This window comes from Tachysurus fulvidraco, chromosome 24, assembly GCF_022655615.1.
Source record: "Tachysurus fulvidraco isolate hzauxx_2018 chromosome 24, HZAU_PFXX_2.0, whole genome shotgun sequence".
Taxonomy (NCBI): Eukaryota; Metazoa; Chordata; class Actinopteri; order Siluriformes; family Bagridae; genus Tachysurus; species Tachysurus fulvidraco.
The window spans coordinates 10369934-10383326 of NC_062541.1; positions in this window are offsets into that span (position 1 = coordinate 10369934).

The following is a 13393-nucleotide window of genomic DNA, read 5'->3' on the forward strand; positions in this document are numbered from 1 at the left end:
GAACTATGTACTGTATGTGGAAAGGAAATGAGGAAAGTGATTTACCTTAAAAGCAAGAGATGATTTAAAAGAATAAAAATGAAAAACTCTTAAGTGTCACGTTTGAATTGAAATTGACCAAAGAACATCACATGACCATGTCACGTGTCCCTCAGATCACCTGTTTCATTTTACTCCAAAATAGTCCCTTGTTGTTTCAGCATTTGTTGTGGTGATGTGTTGTCCTACATGCTATAGTCTCATTATAGTCTTATAATATGTCTTTGCCCAGTGTCCTCATTTAAGTTTTGTTTTTTATTTCACTCTATTTGGTTTTTTATTGTACTTAATTCAGAGTATCTTGATGAAAACCCATATCTTATTGTCACTTCCAGATCCAGCACCAATCCAGCAGCCAGTGTTACTCTACCACTCACTCATCAGCATACACTTATGTTCCTCAATCAACTTCTGTGTATTTACAGAGCATAACACACTCTCACTGTGTATAAGGTTTTGTCTATTCAATTATGAGTAAAATGAGGTAATGCGTATTGTATTATACACACTCGAAACTTAAATTAGAGAGGCCAGTCAGCCTTTTCACACACGCCACTGGAGCACAGGTAAAAAATGCAAACACATACACATGGAGAGACAGTTGTAGCCTAATGGTTAAGGTGTTGAACTACTGATTGCCAAGCTCAGGTCCACCAAGCTGCCACTGCTGGGCTCCTGAGTAACACTCTTAAAGCTCAGTTGTATAAAATGAGATAAAGAGTCTAAGTTGCTCTAGATAACAGTGTCTGCCAAATACTATAAATGTAAGTGGAAATCTACTACAAAGCCATTATGCCCCATGATAATTTAATAGACCATAAAATATGGCAAAATCCAGATGTGTGCACAAAAGTTCTATAAAAACAATTTGATAATGAATATGGAACGAGATTAAAATACTCTGGTAATAATTACATTACACCATCTCTTCATTTAAACTAGTCCCATCTGAATAAGACCCAAGACACATCTTTGCAAACTATAACAACACTTTCATCTACAGACTAAATACTTTACTGTAATCTTATAGAATAAAGTACGATGTATGCAAATGTAACTATCATTACACTACCAATACACTACCAATACACTATCAATACACTATCAATATCTAGATTTATATTTAGATTGTCTGATCTTGCCAACGTTTAGTTTCATCGGTTTCGTCTCTTTGTCTAAAATGTCTGAGCATCGATTAGTCTTGTTAACAGAGCTTCTCAGCGATAAATGGCAGAACATCCAGACTGATATTATCACAAAGAAAGCAAGAAACCGAACGATTTTGTTGAATGTTAAACTTCACTGCAGGAACAAAAGCTGTGCCGTGAATCTGTGTATGCTATTGACCACCTCCTCCTGGGTGTCTCACCAAACCCAAAGTGCTGTTCATTGACTGTCTTGCTCCTCAACCAGCAGCAATGTGAACTCCATCCATCAATGCCCAGAAAGTCTGCCTCTCCGCCCGATATCGTTGTGACCCATCAGCCCTGGCGGCAAGTCTGCCTGATGAACCCAATTATTTCCTGTCACCATGCTTGAAAGCTCACACAGACACCTATACACACACACACACACACACACACACACACAACTTCTTCTCTGCCTGCATGTGTTCATCATTGACCTATTAACTTAATGTTCTACTTTCTGCTCTTTTTCATTGTTGCTTATCTGCAACTCTTACACTATACATACAGTATTGTCTTTTATTTTGTGTCTTTTTTCTGCTCTTTTGTCTCCACATCCTGTCTGGAGCACATGCCCATAGACAGTAGGCTCTTTTTTTGGTCAAAATTCAATGTTTATCTTTCAAACTCTCATCATTTTATCGTTTCCAGACACAATGTCGAGTTCTCTGAACCACAGCGTGAAGAACTAAAAGAAATTTATAAAAAGTAGTGATTATTTTATCGAATTATACCCAGTAGGAAAATGCAACATGTCCAGACCAACAAATAAGCATCCATCAACATCAGCACAGTATTGTACAGTGTCAATAGGTTGTGCACTTGAGCATTCATAACATAAAAACTGTTCATCAGACTCTGGCACATGTGCAATGGGATCAACAGCCCAACCCAAAAATTTATGCCACCTGGACGTAACCACTACCAGAAATAAATGTGTAACCAAAACTGAATATCTATGCACTTGCCTTTTATTATGTCTGGATTAGATTAAATAAACCCTCAAACCCTTAAAATCCTCTTGTCTGCCAGTTTTCTTTGAGTTTTACAGGAAAACAAAAGTGACCATAAAGGAAACAGAAGCAGACCATTAAAATGTCTGCAATATTATTTCTTCATCTCATCATCAGTCATCATTGTGGAAAACATAGAGGGAATAACCGTCTGTGAGGGCTTCATTATGACAATGTATTCAGTTTCTCTTAGAAAAATTTACATATGCTAAACTACACACAATTTCAACAGTGGTAGAGGCCAACAACTTGTGCTGCTCTGTTGCAAAATCCTGAAATTACCGGTTTCCTCAAGTGGCTATTTAGCAGCCTCCTTTCAAGCACTTTGAATGCCCAGGAGAATCAAGATGTAAACACACAAGAGTGTGTGTGTGTTTCCCCAAATATGGAAATGAGCTTCCACAAAGCACTGATAAATAGCCTAATTTTGTTTGCCGGAGGAGATCAAAAAAGTGCTCTACAAGTACAGGAGGTGATGTAAAAAGTGCTGATAAGGGTCTCATTGAAATCTGAGAAAGGGTAAAAAGTCAGAGAGGAACAGCTGATATAGCGAAAAGGTGATTTTTAGCAGAATGATCCAGGCTTTAAAATAAATGGGTTTCCAGGTGAATGTTTGGATAGTGCATGCACACAGCAAAAAGGCCACCACAGGTTATGTACACCTATATATTGATGTATTGCTGCAAAAATGCTTGTTCTGATTTTTCCAACATGTTCCTTAAAATCAAAACTAATACTTGCTCTAGTAGGGCTTTGATGGTTTCTGAAACAATGTTCCCTTTCTCATATACATGAATAAAATTCAGTAGATACATCCAAGGGATGTCTGATATAAATGAGCTAGCAGGGTTAAGCCCATTTGTCTTTTAGAGAGAAAAGGCATTTACAGTATATAAGGTTTCATTTTTGGCTTATATCACATTGTGTGCTGTTAATAAATGTCATAAGATGAATTATTTTGGATTTTTGTTGAACATAGCAGTGTCTACTAGTCTAACGTAGTGTGTGTTGGTAATAGGAGGATTTAGGAGATTAGTAGACTTCTGTCCAACAGCTTTGGAGCTCACTTTATTTCCCCCACAAGCGTTTTTCAGCATGCTTTCCAATACTTAATGCAAAATGCAAATAAAATACAGTGTCAATATTTCATGGCTTTTGCCTTTTCAAGTTCAAGTTAAATTTCCCAGCTTACACTCCGTTTGTGTTGTGTGTCTGTGTGTGTAAAGTTTCTCTCTCTCTCTCTCTCTCTCTCTCGTTCAGTCTCTCCCTCTCTCATTCACATAAGGACAGATAAAGCACACAGTGGGCAAGCTGGACTGCATTTTTACCTGCTGGTTCAACCCACCTTCACGCTGCCCACTACCAATGCCTGACCAGACCCCCCAGACTGTAGATAATTGAAGGCTTTAAGTAACCGACATGTCAGTAGATTGCACTGAATCAGACGCCCTGTGAAAGGTGTGCAATATATTTGCAGATGTGATGATTTTAAATAGATAATGAACTCTATCATCCTTTTATCTATCATAAATTTCCATTGAAGGATAAATCAAAATTAGACAGACCCATTGTCCAATCTAAGTACAACTTTTTGTGTTTTTTGGATTACAGCACTTCTACATACCATGTTTTTTATTCTGAAGGAAAAACGGCATGAAACCAATATTACAGACTTGAAATGCTCTTTAAATATAGACATTATGGAAGCAGCTGACTGCTTTCCTTTATGTGTCTCTGTGTGTGTGTATTTGTAATAGTTCACTCCACATCATTTTTATTATGCCATTGATAAGACCTAGTCATTTAATGCATTGCTCACCCATAATGGTTTCATTGTCTTGTTCTTGATTTAATATCAAAACCAGCCATCAGTGGGTAGATCAGTGATGGTAGGAAATAGAATGATATTATCCAGGCTACCTGTATTGCTGTCAGATGTGTGTCCCCCTGTGTGCAAGCCTGCCTAATGCTTGGGAAATTGCGTCAATCTCGACAGCTGCCAACTGTCTTCATTTTTTTTTTAAATGAGTGCAGTAAAAGAACTGTCACTGCTCTGAATTAAGAGCTTAGCATGAAAGTCACAGTCTTCACTCCATGACTGCTGCCCAGGATAGGAGCACTAATATTACAATAATGACACTGCTTTTTCTGTTCCTACATGTCGATGCAACCTGCATCCTCTTTTCTGCCTTTGACATGCTGTATGTTTGGCAGATGAATGAAATAGGTCATCTACTGTATGCATTCTCTCACTCCTTTCATGGATTGCGATTACTGTTTTTGCAGTCACCTCACATGGAAGGTTGACAGGCATAACCCAGCAATAAATAAATAAAGGCAGAAGAGTCAAGCAGTCATCACCAAGCCAGTGATGGAATAATTATCTTTTAGCAAGCCTTGCTCAGCCATTATCTGCAGCGATCGATGGGATCAATGAAATACAAACAGGGATGAAACCAAATGAACAACTGTGTTAAAATAAGGAGAGAAGAGGGTGGATGAAGGGGGTGTTTTGATGTGGAGAAATGACATATTCTCTATTGTGAGATTGAAATACGCACTCTCAAAGGCTGAAAAGCTAATAGTTGGTAATTATAATAAATTATACTAATAATATTACTACTAATAATAATACTGAGTGGAAATGCACACATTTGTACATACAAGCATTTAAACTCTTCTGCTAACACACACACACACACACACACACACACACACACACACACACACACACACACACACACACACGGTTCCCTATCTTATTGAAACGTATTTGAATAGTACACACATTATTTATGCCTCTTTGTCCTATTTGACCGATCATGGTTGTAAATATTCATTTTAAATATATTTTAAAGGATATTCATACAAGGGATATTCAGACTGATAAATATAAAGAGATGTATCACAGCACACATACAGATCAATGACAAATTAAAGGAAAATCAGTGGCTCTGTTATGCTGTGGGAGCATTTTTGGCAGCATGGTCTGGCTCCACTTGTCTCCTTATAGGCAAGTGTCACTATAAATCAATACTAAATTATTCTGACTAATAATCCATGATGAAGCATTTTTATCCAAGATGACAATGTTCCACTGATGTCTGGTGATTTTTAAAATAGGTATATTTAAAATAGGTATGATTGTGTGTTTTGTTTTATATGTTTCTAAAGTTGGTTTGGCCTCCTGTTTAATTCTCATGTCTCCTCATAATAAAGAGCATCAAAAGACGTTTCCACAATCAGGACAACAAATAGTGGAATAAAAATCTAATATAAATAAATAGCATAATACTTACTATATACTTACAATTTATTTAAAATATGTCCCATTATGTCGCAATATTAAAATAACAAGCTACAAAGGTTGTGTTCAGCTACAGTACAAAGGTTGTGTTCAGCTGTTATGCAGCTCGTATTATGGTGGCCGAAAAGTGCAAGATACATTAACAAATCTGAAAACACAGCAACAAGTCAGACAACCCGGAAACGGTAGGTATCGTTTTTGAATAGAATCTTACCGATAATTGGACAAGACACCTGTCACTCAAGATATACAGGTATGGAATCTTATGTGTAATGTGTAAAGTTCTCTGTTTAAATATAAGAAAATAACAAAATAAATCCACAGTAACCCATTCCATCCATCAATTCCAACTTTTCCCTGCGGCAGACTGTTGAACTTCATGAACTTCAAGGCTATTCACCTTGAGTGACAGGTGTCTTGTCCAATGATCGGTACGTGTTCCAATCACAAACTATACTGTACCAACCTCTTTTGGGTTGTCTGAATTGTCGTTGTGTTTTCGGATTTGCTGATGTGTTTTGCACTTCTCGGCCACAACTACAAGTCGGAAAACCCGGAAAAGGTAGGTATAGTTTGTGAATGGAAACTTACCGATCATTGGACAAGACACCTGGCATTCAAGATAAACAGGTGAATGAAAGGTGTCTTGTCCGATTTGTTAATTTATTTTCGGATTTGTTAATTTTTTTTCGGATTTGTTAATGTGTTTTGCACTTCTCGGCCACCGTATCGGATAGCTCTGTCTAAATAGTACTTGTATTTGACATGTCAGTCATAGTCATTACCATGTTAATGATTATCACTTGTTTACAAAGTTCAACCACTTCAAGAGGTTTCGCAATCATCATACGGGGCAGTCAATTGTTGGATCGAAGAGTCTGCTGTACAAAATGAAAAAAAAAAAGTTATTAAAGTTTGTTTTTTTTTTAATCAGAACTCACCTGAAAATACATTCATTGACTTCAAGTGAAGCTGTGTGTCTAGACTTAAAACGACATACTAAAGCCTGTTGTCCAATGAGGGTTAACTTTGTGCCATTAAAAACACATTACACCGCTGTAATTCCATAGAAGCAGTGGAGTGTCTACAGATTGCACTTTGTGTCTGCATTGAACACTGAAAACAGCTGCAGAGAGATATTTGATATTTTGATTGGAGAGATATTTGGTATTTTGATTAGTATTTTATTGCATCAAAAGTAATGAATATTTAGGACGCATAGGGAAACATATCACTTCTGCAGTTTAAGGAAATTTGAGTAGAGGCCAGACTTCACATGCAGTCTTCAAACAATCATCTGTGCTTTGCTGCTATTCACAGAGCACTGATGCTCTGAATGATTTGATCAGTATGAAAATGATGTAAATAATATAACAAGGCCTTCACAGTCTAGATCAGAGTCACCACAGTGAACACCTATGGGAGATTTTGGTGTGTTAGAAGTGTTAGATAGTCACATAGCTTTAGAGGAACTTGGAGCATCTGTTACAAGGTGCTTTTTTCCCCTTTAATTTGTCTAAAGACCTGTACATAAATTAAATTAAACATTGAGGGACAATGGTGTAAAAATATTTGGTTTAAGTGAATGGTAAGCCAAGCTTCTCTACTTTGATAAAAATGCAAATTTTTAAAACAACCTTTTTGAATCTATGTAAATATGTCACTAGCAAACCATTGGCAGTTACAAATTGCTCTAAAGCCCCTTCGATTTTTTTGCATGATCAGTCATGTAACCTAAATTAGAAATGAAAAAAATACTCAAATATATACAATTCACTGTCTATCCAACTCAAAATGATTTGTTAGATCTTACAGACAAGCCTTTGTTTAAAAAAAAAAAAAAAAAGCACAGAGTACAATTGTGAAAAAAGGCTTGAAGCTCAAACATTCAACCTTGACTATACAAGGTTTTTTTCTTTAAGAGTGTAGGTTGTAAAGTGTTTTGCCCCCTGCTAGGCTGATGAGCCTGAAGGGAATTGTCATGGGAATGAACATGGCTCATTATTACCTTCTGTCACATTTGCTGAAAACCCTTTGCTTTGACAATTTAGCAAGACGACCATATAGCTTACTAATTAATCTGAGCGTTTGAATGTTAAGTTCAATCCACATTAAAAATGACACATCAGAGGAATTGTTAACAGCAGTGACTACTCAGTGGGAATCAGGTGAAAAAGAAATATAAAGGAAAAGAGGTATCCTGTTTCTTTCCACCTACATAATTAAAGTGTCTATACAATAATCGTGGATGTTTTTAACCCTGTCAGGATTGTCTAGCAATGGAACATCAGGGCCTAGGTTTGTAACCCTGTTACAAAGCAAAGCACCAACGAAAAAAAAAAAGTTATTACATTTACTTTTGCTTAATTAAGAATAATAGGAAAATACAAATTAAATGACGGCTAAGCCATTAGCACCATCCTTATTTATACTGCTACTTTAATGGGTAATAATTACCCCGAGTGCAAAGGATTACTTCATCACTGCAGAAGCTGAAAGAAAATGAGGCACTGTAGCACTGTGGACAATTTCCTGTGTCAGACACTTATAAGAAGATATGCTCGAAATAGCACCTTTTAACCCTTCTGATCTGTTTGGAGTGTTGTGTTTTGAAACCAAGGAGCCTCATTAACAATTCATGAAACATGCTTAACAATCTTAATAAGCTTGATACTTTACGACTTCCTAGTTTATAAGAGATTTCATGCTGATATTCGAACATTTATACATAAGTTCTTTTTTTAGTTAGAACTCTAGTTCTAAAACTTAGAATCAAATGTAATAGCATACACACAGGCAAGCAGGCAGTTAGACACAGACAGACACACAAACACACACAAACACAAAACACACAATAAAGTCTGCAATATTGTAACTTTATAAGTGCAGTGAACCAGACTTTGCAAAGACTTTTTTCTAAGCTGGGAATTATTTCAAACACACACACACACACACACACACACGTGCACACACACACACACACACACACACACGCGCGTGCACACACACACGCACACACACACACACGCACACACACACACACACAGCTGAGCTATAATTTGCAGAACACAGGGGTGTTGCGAGCATGTAAACCTGGAAGGACAGAGCCTTGTGAAATATTTCTCTTTCCTGTATACTGATTGTTCTCTCTGTGCTTGCCTTGCTTTTTAAAATGCCATAAGCTGCTGCCAAGGCTGTAGAAATTTGCCTTTAAAGCAGTGATAAGGCTGTGTCACAGATTGATAGACCACCCTGATTATAAGGGATTTTCTTCTAATTACAGTTTTTATATTTTCTTTTTTTTTGTGCTGCTCAATTACACAGATCAAACATATTCATGTCTAAAAAATGTCATGGTCTCTATCCCCACTTGAAAGATTGGGCAGAATTGGTGTAAAAATATAATCAAAATGCTTCCAGGTCTCACTGCCAGTCATGACACAGACATCCAATCAGCTTTCGAGATGTACATATCACCTCCAATAGAAAACAATGATCTTGAGAGGACATGAAGAGGGAGTGTATATAATATTATATATATATTATAATGTAATATAATATATATATATATATATATATATATATATAATATATATATATATATATATATATATATATAAAATAAAAATATATTACTGTAACCATCTGGCAAGCCTTTAGTGGGCTGCTAATTCTGTAAGGAGTGTAAAGGTTGCAAGTGAAAGCAACAGCAAGCTATTAGTATACTGCAATATTTCTATTATGAGATACCTTTCTCCCATGTCGTTGCTTTGATAACAGGGCACAAGAAGAGAGCATTACAACCTCTCATCCCATAAGGGATGTTCGAAGTGAATGGAATCAACAATTGCCTTCGTTCTATAGTCCACCCCTTTTATTGAACATACCGCCACTTTCAGAGTAATGTTCCTTTTTGACAGTATTTACCTACCAAACCTATAAAATGTAATATAAACATAAAGGCTATGCAAGAGGCGAAATCAACATATGGTTGGAAAAAAATATACAGAAATAACTTTGCAGTGTTCAAACATAGTATTGAGGACGAAAAAAACAAAACAAAAAAACAAAAACAGACATGCACAAAAAAAAACAAGTTTTTAAATGAGGCCCAGGAAAAGCAAAAAACAAAACCCCCCCCAAAAAACAAAAAACATTAATCACAATGCTTTGAAAAACACTTTGAAGGAGAGAAGAAAAAAGTTGTAATGGATTTGGATGACAGTCAGACTGCAGGTCAGGTAACAAGTAATACAAAGTCATCGCCTCAAATAGATGCTGATAAAAGGCTGCTCTGTTTCCACATGGTGTTATCTTTGTTGTATGCATTTACAGTGCTTTCTGTTTTTATTAAATAAACAATTTACTACAAAGATATGAAAAGTTTAGAACACACACACACACACACACACACACACACACACAATGATTTGACACAATGACACAAGGAGTTGTGAGGCATTGCAGAGGAGGAGGGGGGGGGGCAACATACCAGAAAGAAGAACCAAATGATTCAACAATTTTGAAAGCAACACTCCAAAACTCTAATGTCTTTGATCTTGCCTAAAGAAGTGATATCCAGTAGATATGAAGCCCATGCACATCTTTTCATATGTGTGAAGGTTTCCAGTGACTAGCAATTTTTGCAGCTGTGAAAGCAGGCTTAAAGTAAATTTCTCTACACTTAGTGCTTTTGTAATTTAAATCTCAGTAGAGATGGGAACGGTTGCAGAATGAAACAGGTGAGAATTTTCTTTATGCGGTTTGGTGTGCTCTTTATCAAACCTTCATTGTCTGTCAGTTCTCTGACTCTTCAGGAGCACTAGCTCTAAAAACATGGAAGATTCCAGATCTGAACTATCCATGTAATTGAATAGAAATGCATTGCTAGAAATGAACAGCTAATGTATTATAAACAGATACACATGCAGACATGGACAGGATGTAAAATGCTTTTTATTATTATTTTACTATTTTTCTCCCACACCTGCGAGAAGTAATGAAAAGTAGTCAGATATGATTTTTGAGCTACCAAGAAAACAATATTCATTAACATGCAATTACTGGATTCATTTATCCTTAGTAACTGCCTGGTCTAACCTTTGTTACCAGTACATTTATCCACTTATTTGACATTTTCAATCAGTATAAACAAATTAATCATTTTACTGGTGCAAGTCTGATATAAAATTAGCCAGGACACTGTTGGCTTTCATTGACAGAGGTTAATTTTTTTATTTTACCCCTGTTTGATAACCTTACACGGAACTATAACGATTGAACATAATGCCTTCAGATTTTGTCTGAAAATAAATGCTACAACACAACTTTGATGAACTTTCCTGCTGCTCCTTTTGCTGCATTACAGACAGCTTAATGAAGTTTAAACATTTCCCTTGGTCTTTTTTTTTTATTATTTCTCCTTAATTTGCTCACCTGCAAATGTCCTCCCAGCAGCCAGCATTCTCTGAGATGTACTGTAACTTGCTCATGCTGTGTCACGAAACAACATAACACTCTTAGGTGAAAGTGCTATTTAAACCTCTTCGGCATACATGAGCTCATAGATTGTCACATGATTGTCTAGCATGGCTGTGATTGACAGCAGAGAGAGTGTGCTATCCCTCCCACTTAGAAAGAGATAAGAACCAATTAATGTTTACGTGTATTTAACATTTCTAGTTTAATACACATGCTAAGTAGAATAAAGTATTTAATTAACCTGTCATGTATTTCAATCACCTGTCTTGATCTATTTTTGAAAAACCATGTAGAACTTTATACCATTGCTATAAACTGCATTATTTTGCAATCTGGGTAAGTCACCAGTGTTGATGATAACTGATTCAGTGAAAAGAAACAAGCTTCCACAGCTTGCTAGAAACCTGGAAAAAGATGTGATATTGTGACTTGTACATGTCCTCCCCCCCCCCCTCTCTCTCACTCACTCACTCACTCACTCACTCACTCACACACCCACACACACACCCCCACACACACACCCACACACAAAAACAAACAGTAAATCATTGAGCACTGACCAAACAGTGTCAAACAATCAATCATACAGATGGGTCTGTACCATTACCACCATCTCAGGCATGAACTAATAATCAACAACATTATAACTGTAAATTGCAGACCTCTAATGTCCCTTCATGATGCTGACCCTTTCTATCCCCCTTCCACACACCAATCCATCAAAAATGTTGTGGGCTTTGGGAACTTCAGCACTAAAGTTTCACTGCACAATGAGCATGGCTTTGTTTTAAGTGCTCATGACAAGAATGATAAAGGGGCAAGAAAAACTTGCATTACCAGCATGCTTAATTAGGAACCTGGCCAATTTGTGCCAAAGGTGTTCATTTGTCTCAAGCGTGTAACACATAAGAGATACACATAAATTTTAACAAGCATTTAAATCCACATCAGCTTTTTTCTCTATTCAGATTTTACATGAAGGATGTTTTTGAAGTCTTCCACAGTTTACTTGCTATTGTTTGCAAATGAGTACAATCCTCCAGGCTGCTCTAACTGGTCAGATTTATGACAGCTACAGGCTATATAAAACCTCTACTTTTGAATATGCCAAAATATTACTCCAAGTATAGTTTTACTGTAAATAACTAAATAAATGAAAATGAAATGAAAAGAAGCTATTTGGGGTTACAGGTTACAATAACTATGGTGATCAGTATATAAATGTGTAGTAAAGTATAAACTTGCCAAGATGTCAGAGATGACCACCTATATGTGGTCTTAGAGCAGTGGTTCCCAACCCCCGGGCCGCGGACCGCTACTGGTCCGTGGACCAAATGGTACCGGGCCGCCCAAGGAACATTAAATTATTTCCATTTTATTTACTGTGGTGTATTTCTCTCGGGTTTGTGCGACTTTCCATGGACGAGAGGTTAACCGGGAGCTGAGAGAAGTCACCTAAAGCCACACAAATACTGCGCAGGTACAAAATATGATATCGGGCCGGGTTTAGGTGACGTCTGGAGCTGAGCGGCTGCAAGCGGCAGTGGCGTTGTAGCTTTGGTGGAGAGAAGGTGTGTATCGCTCTTCTCTCTGTTCACCAGTACTTTGTCATGTTTAACAGTGCTTGGTGTATGTGTATATTGTGTTTGCTCAAATTTAACCCACAAATTAGCAAAAATGAGCACGAAACAGATGTCGTTACAAAGTTAGAAACTCTGGCGGTGTTCTGGATTAAAGTCATGGCAGAATACCCTGAGATGGTCACTACAGCACTTAAATCCCTATTGCCATTTCCGACATGCTATCTGTGTGAAGCAGTGACTGTGTGAAGGGGTTTTCTGCAGTGATGGCAACCACAACAAAACAACGGAAAAAACTGGACATAAGCAACACACTTCGGGTGTCATTGTCTCCTATTACCCCAGATTGAACCGTCTAGTTGCAAAGAAACAAGCTCAGCGTTGTAGTGAGTTAAAAAGGCATGTTTAAATATAATTAAATTAAAATTATTTATTTTAATTTAATTGTATAGCTGCCACCTCACACCCCCCACCCCCAGCGGGCCGCGGTAAAATGATCAAACATTGACCGGTACGTGGCGAAAAAAAGGTTGGGGACCACTGTCTTAGAGGACAACAACCTCCTCATCGATACACAATTGTCAGACTGTATATTTATAATCACACCCTCCAGTGTGAGGATGAGGTTCTCTTATGAGTCTGGTTCCTGGTTTCTTCCTTTTCCATCTAAGGAAGCTTTTTTCTCACCACAGTCACCTCAGGCTTGTTCATTGGGAATAAATACAAACACATTTAAATATATCTAATATTAATATTACATATTTGTATTATATTTATCTTTGTATA